The following is a 7,623-nucleotide window of genomic DNA, read 5'->3' on the forward strand; positions in this document are numbered from 1 at the left end:
GTTTGTTATCAGTACCAGGAAAAGTTTTCAACAGAGTGCTGCTGAATCGGATGAAAGACGCAGTAGACGCCGAACTTCGGGATCATCAGGCTGGATTCCGTAAGGATCGGTCGTGCACAGACCAGATTGCGACACTACGGATCATCGTTGAACAATCAGTTGAGTGGAACTCATCACTATACGTCAACTTTATTGACTATGAGAAGGCGTTTGACAGCGTGGACAGGAGAACATTATGGAAACTTCTTCGACACTATGGAGTTCCTGAAAAGATTGTCAACATTATCCAAAACTCATACGATGGACTACAGTGCAAAGTGGTGCATGGAGGACAGCTGACAGATGCATTTCCAGTAAGGACCGGAGTCAGACAAGGCTGTCTACTCTCCCCATTCCTCTTCCTTCTGGTGATTGACTGGATTATGAAGAATTCGACATCTGACGGGAAATACGGAATACAATGGACAGCTCAGAATCAATTAGATGATTTGGACTTCGCAGATGACCTAGCCCTCCTCTCTCATACACACGAACAAATGCAGATGAAGACAGCAAATGTAGCAGCAGCCTCCGCATCCATAGGCCTCCACATTCACAAAGGAAAAAGCAAGATTCTCAAATGCAACACGGAGAACACCAACCCAATCACACTTGATGGCGAAACTCTGGAAGAGGTGGAAACATTCAAGTACCTGGGGAGCATCGTTGATAAACAAGGAGGATCGGATGCAGATGTAAAGGCGAGGATTGGCAAAGCAAGGGCAGCATTTCTACAATTGAAGAACATATGGAACTCAAAACAACTCTCAACCAATTTCAAGGTCAGAATCTTTAATACGAAAGCCACGTGAATCTTTATTTTTATCAGATAGATTAATTGGCAAAACTCTGTGGTCTGTCCAATATACTTTCTTATAACAAGGTACCGACATCGTATTCTTAATTGTATTGTTAATAGCCTTCACGCTGGAACTTGATAATTAGGTATGGGTTTCTAATGTTACACGGAAAGATATCGGATGAATATCTCAAATAATAATAATAATAATATATTCTGAAAATAATATTTACAGAATTCACACCAGTTTACAGGCATGATCAGATTGTTATAAAAATCAACATTTAATGTAGAGAACAAACATGAAATATAAGAAAGTTTTATGTTTGCTGGTTTAGTAATTGATAATTAGCTTAAATATGGCATATGTCACGGCAAGCCAATGCAACACCAGGGAACTTGTCATTTTTTATTAAGTGGATAGCCTGATGATTGATCAACATTGTTCTGTAAGGTTATTTCCAGTGCCAGAGCAAGTTATTATTAATTATCTACAACTAGAGAAAGTAAGATTAAAGCAAAGAGCACGGAACAACAAAACAATGATAGCAAGTAAGAGGTTAAACATTTAAAGTTCCTATAATCTCACTTGTGGAGTAAGATACACTTGCATGCGCTAGAGCATTTAATGCATTTTCAGAGGAGCAAAAAGCATTAATTGAGCGAACAAACAATGGGAGAGAGTTTAACATACGGATAGTTTGGGGTAAATTATTCCAGAGCATAGAAAACTCACAGGTAAAGTAATTCATGTAGAGAGAAGATCTAGAATATGTTTGTTTCGCTAAAGACAAGGAGTTACGAATGTCGTAATGTGGGGCTTTAGCATATTGAATCTCCTGACTGGATGTGAAGGAGAGTTTGTTAAGTATTTTGAAAAAGAAGATAAGGTTAAGTTTGAGTCTCCTCATCCATAAAGGGTCAAGCCCTAGTTTACTACACCTCGAATTATATGTCAAGACACTATCAGTTCCAAGAGTACGAAATATAAATCGTCTCTGTACTGATTCCAGTCTTAATTTATCCTTTATGCGCGTGCTAATAAGGAGAAACGCGCAGTATTCGAGGAGTGGTCGAACACAGACTTTGTACATTAGAATACGAGATTCGCTGTTATGAAGGTTTCGAGTTATGAAACCTATAAGGCGTTGAGACTTGGACGTTTGTTTCATTATCTGTTCAGTAAACGACAAGTCGTCGGAGTACCTAAGTCCTAGATCTACTACTGTGTGTAACCTAGATAACATTTCCCCATTTATGGTAAGATTGAGGTTGAGTGATGTATCACCGAAGCATAACCAACCACATTTAGCTGTATTGAGCTCCAGTTGCCATTCCGAGCACCACTGTGCTACCTTGTTAAGCTCCGTGCTGATACAATTTCGAATATTGCTCAGCTCATGTGGAGAAAATGAGTACACCACCTTAAGATCGTCTGCAAACAAAAGGGACTTACCCACACTAAAACACTCACAAATATCATTAATGAAAACTAAAAAGAGCAAAGGACCTAAGACACAACCCTGAATTACCCCACTTCTAACAGGGACTGAGTTCGACAATGAAGAGTTGATTTTAACTATTTGATGTCGATCGCTGAGGAAGGAATCAAACCAGGCTAGTAACGGGTTTTCGACCCCATAAGATGCGAGTTTACCTATGAGAAGTTGGTGGTTGACCATGTCGAAGGCCTTAGAAATGTCCAGGTATAGCACTAATACTAGATATCCTTGGCTACGAAGCGAATAGACTAAATTAAAGAAGTCAAAATGACATGTCATACAGGATCGATTTTTAAGAAATCCATGTTGCGAATCATCAATAAATTGTTCAGTCAATAAATAGTTGGGTAGTTCGTCACTAATAATTTTTTCCATAATCCTAGAGATAACTGGAGTAATATTTATTGGCCGATAGTTGTTCATGTCAGTCTTATCTCCGGATTTGTAACGTGGTATGATGTACGCGATTTTCCAACGGTCAGGATAAGAGCCTGATTCCATAGAGAGAGTAAACAGCTTAAGGAGAAGAAGTTGGATATCTGGACCACCATATTTGTAGAGAAATGATGAAATCCCGTCTGCACCGTGACCTTTCGAAACCTTGAGCTTATTTGTAACCTTACTAATTTTCAGACATGTGAAGGAGATAGATTTAATTGAGTTACCAGTCAAGCATATAACTCTAGAAACAAAGCCATTTAAGGATTCTTTCAGGACACAGTGTGACCTACTGTAGCCTTGGTAGAGAAAAAGCCTGTCTACATCACCTTACCATTTAGAGGTGATTCAAATAGTCTTTCATTGAAACAAAGGCTTAATTCTGTCTTTCATCAACAAAACGTATTGTTCAGTGAAGGTCATAATCAAAGAAAGAACGAGCTCCATGCTTCATTCAAAACCTAGACGACATGAAAACGATTGTGTCACATCCCACTGCATTTACCAGTTTGTTCTCTCCTTAAACCTATCCTGGTAATATATGCTTATTATCCAGAGTGACTAGGTGTCAAATTGTTTTCACATTATTTTTATCATTACTATCCTTGTCTACTTTTACACCCACCACCACCACCACCACCACCACCACTTATTTCCAGTCTAGTTGACCTTCTACTTTTTATATATATAAATGTTCTTAACAAGTATATTATGTGTGATCAGATTGTTCGAAATGTATTGCACTAATATTGCACTATCACATAGTTCTGATGATAATTTTCGTCTTCTTATTACATTATCGAAACAATCTTATAGTAAGGAATACTACTACTTCTGAAATTATAACGTTATTCTGTATTCATATAAAGGATACATAAATGACACACAATATAATGGGAAATCGAACAGAATTACATACGATGTGATTGAGCAACACTCTCCTCCTGTGTATTTATGGGAGCTGAGAGAGAAGCAACAACATACCTGAATCAAGTATGCTTAAGCAAAGTGTGGAAAACCTATCTACAAAGCAGTTATCGTTTGTGTGTGCATCTACGAAACTCGTAAATTTGACGGTACCCAATTTTAATTGTGTTCCTTTATGTTGTACACAACAACGGGTTAGACTGAATACAGTCACAGTGTGGCGTGTGCTACAGATTCAAGCAGCGAGTCCTTGTTTCAAATATAAGGTGGATATGCTGGAACGAGATTTAACTACCACAGTGTTACAAGCTGCAATGATTAATGGCTAAATGTCAATACACCTCCTATCCTTATTACTGATGATTGGAAGACAGCATCAGATAATCACAGTGAAGGAGGTCAAGAGAATAGAACGAAACCAAACTGATCGGAGAAGTTAAGTGTGCCAACTCAACCTAATCAAGCGTTCCTCAATTTTTATGTCACACCTAAAATAAGTAACAATATATAATGAATAGGATAAGCGATCAGCACACGCACACACACACACATACGATTATTTAAAAACAGTCAGAGTTAATAAGCCAATAAGTGACAAGGTCAAAATATGTGATTTGAGAAGAATGAATAGATTGGTCTGTTCAGAAACTACAACAGTTCACGTGTGCAGCAGGAAATTTGTGTGAGATAATTAATGGGTCATGCATGCTATGTATGTTGACGAACAGGAACAAATGGTGAAAGGTTATGCTTTTTAAACGACAATTTTACAGGCAAAAATGGTATTGTACAAATTGTATTGAATTGATGAAAAGTGCAAATAGTAAGAAAACTAATTACAAAATAAACAGAGGCGTAACCAAAAGTGGTTTCATAAAAAGCAACCTATCCAATGGAATATAGATTATGTTTTATCATCGGAGTACGAGATCGTCTATTTGACATATTTTACTATATTGCATATCGTTTCAATTGGAATTACTAGGTGAAAGTGATCTAGGTCAGGTGTACTATTCAATGAGGAATCACACAGTATCTCAGAATGTTCGGAAAATTTTCTTATTGAAAATATTACATCTCGGATGAAGACGCTGAAGGCTGACATAGATTACAATTCTCTTCATAATAATGAAGGATGAAGAATGAGTTTCTATAGACTATCGTCAATATGAGGGATATAAGCTTACACAGAGTGTTCACAATAACTGATAGAAATAGTCAGTGAGATCTATCAAGAATCTCCAGAAAACAGAATATTCGAAAATATCTTCCCCTGTGATGATGTTCAGGTTGATTTTTGCTGCCTACAACAAAAGTCGAAGCATTATTGATGTTGGAGATAAAGCGGTGTCAACAGGAGCTGCACTAATTCCACAACCCTAATCATATGATCTAAAAGTAGTATATTACAGCAGGAAGTATTCTACCGGTGATTTCAGTTTAAACATTCCCTATAAAATTTACATAAATGAAACAGAATAGTCAATACTAGATTTGGAATTTTCGGGAAGGCTGAAAGTGTAAACGTCATTATTAGCTTCCAAAGAAGAATGTGATGCTTTACTTAAAAATTTGATAGCTGCGTGTGCTACCAGTGCTACCAGTCACATTGTTTGCCAATATATGAATAGTGGAGATTTGGAATAAAGCACAGAAACACCAAGGGGAGTCGCATACAAATTAACTCGAATTACACGTCTGACGATTGTTTGTCGCATTATTTTTATCATCATATTTACAGACTAAATCAAAGGTCAATCAATTAATCTACAGCTAATTGATTAGCATTCAATTCAATTGTATCGATCGTGTAAATTCAAATGTAAATTAAATGTATTAATAAGCATGCAACAATCAGAAAAATCAGTTGAGTGTTGGATACGCAGGAGACGGCTGTTATTTGTCTTCTGCGAATTTCATTGAAAATATTACAATAATGCTGTTCATCATAATCATTATTACTCTTTTGGTTATGCTGACACTGTTTAGGACACTGATTGACGAAATTATTACAAATATAATGATGAATATGTTCTATGCTGCTGTTGCTGTTGCTGCTGCTGATGCTGATGCTGATGTTAATGCTGCTGCTGATGCTGCTGCTAATGCTGATGCTGCTGCTGCTCCTGATGATGATCCTGCTGCTGCTAATGCTGCTGTTGATGATCCTGCTGCTGCTAATGCTGCTGCTGCTGCTGCTGCTGATGATGATGATGATGATGATGATAAGGATGATGTGGATGAAGTTTAAGAAAGGGATGATAAAGATTTTGGAAATGATGTGTTTTGTGACGATGACGATGATGTAGCTGATGATGAATATAAGGGATATGATGAGTTATGTGACAATAATGATAATGATGTTGCAGAAGGGGAAGCGGATGATGATGATTATGGACATGATGAGTTATGTGAGGATGTTGATGATGATGAAGCTTATGATGAGGACTATGGATATGATAAGGTTTGTGATGACAAGGATGTTGATGATGAGGAGGAGGATGAAGTTGAAGAAAGGGATGATAAAGATTTTGGACATGATGCATTTTGTGTCGATGACGATGATGATGATGTAGCTGATGATGAATATAAGGGATATGATGAGTTATGTAAGGATGTTGATGATGATAATGGTGAAGATGATGAAGTGGATGATGAAGATTTCGGATACGATGTGGTTTGTGACGATGATGTTGATTATTATGATAATAATAATAATAATAATAATAATAATAATGAAGCGAATGATGAAGATTGTGGATGTGACAAATGTTGTGTGAAGATAGTGATGATGATAATGATGATGAAAATGAAGCGGATGATGATGAAGATGATGGAGAGGATAAAGTAGATTACGGATATCATGAGCAGTGTAACGGTGACGATAATGAAAATGATGAGGCGGATGACGATGATGATGATGATGTGTATGGGACTGATAAATATAATCCTGATAATGTGGATGATGTTGATGTTGTGAATGATGATGTTAATAATAATGATTGTATTATTTATGATAATAATTTGTTTAATCTAACTAATCGTTTCAATGCGATTTGATAATAATTCTTATTTTTATTTTCTATCAATTCTCCTTTGATTGGTATAGGATGATGGTATTCAAAGAAGGAGAATACTAGAATGGAACAATGAAGAAGAATGTGATTTTGATTGTGTACAAATTTGATTTTACATTGTATAATATAATCTTAAAATAATGCACATTTGTGTTTTCGTTGTGTTAATCGGTAGATAGTGAATGTGGGCAGCTTAGAGCGTACTAGTTAAAGTCTGACCACTGTGTAAGTTCAGTGAAGTGTACGAGTTGCTCGGTTGTGTAGCTGTGGTAATTGTACTAATTGATGATTCCTTCGTACGTGATTGCGCTCTGATCACGAATTGCGAATATAATACGTTCATTTGTGCTCACCTAGTTCTGACTTAACTGCGCCTGTAGCTCTTCTAGAGTTACTGCCGGTCCCAAGCCCGAGTAAAGGAGGAGGGTTGGGCATGAGGTTAGTGTTACGTCTCGTAGGTTGAACTCTTTATTCAGATCCCAGCTATACGGATAACCCCAGGCTAGCACTACTCAGCGACTTGAAAAGACCAGTAAGAAGACACGATTAACAGAGAAAACACTTTACTACAAGGTTCAATTATGTACAGAAAAACAGGGGTTTTATAGTAGCTAAAAAACCTTGAGATCCCATAGTAACAGTATGTTAACAGCCAATCAGGACCTTGTTATTTTAGTAGCATTTTAGTAGCATAGCTTTTAACTAATCGCTGATTGGTTGGTCTCTTTATGAGCCTCTCTGGAGGCTCTGAGATTCGCATCACATTTATTTGCCGAGCAGCTGATGTAATCGTAACGGCCAATCTTGACGCATACGAAGTTTAAGATCGCTCGTATATTCT

Source organism: Schistosoma mansoni (assembly GCF_000237925.1).
Source record: "Schistosoma mansoni, WGS project CABG00000000 data, supercontig 0328, strain Puerto Rico, whole genome shotgun sequence".
Taxonomy (NCBI): Eukaryota; Metazoa; Platyhelminthes; class Trematoda; order Strigeidida; family Schistosomatidae; genus Schistosoma; species Schistosoma mansoni.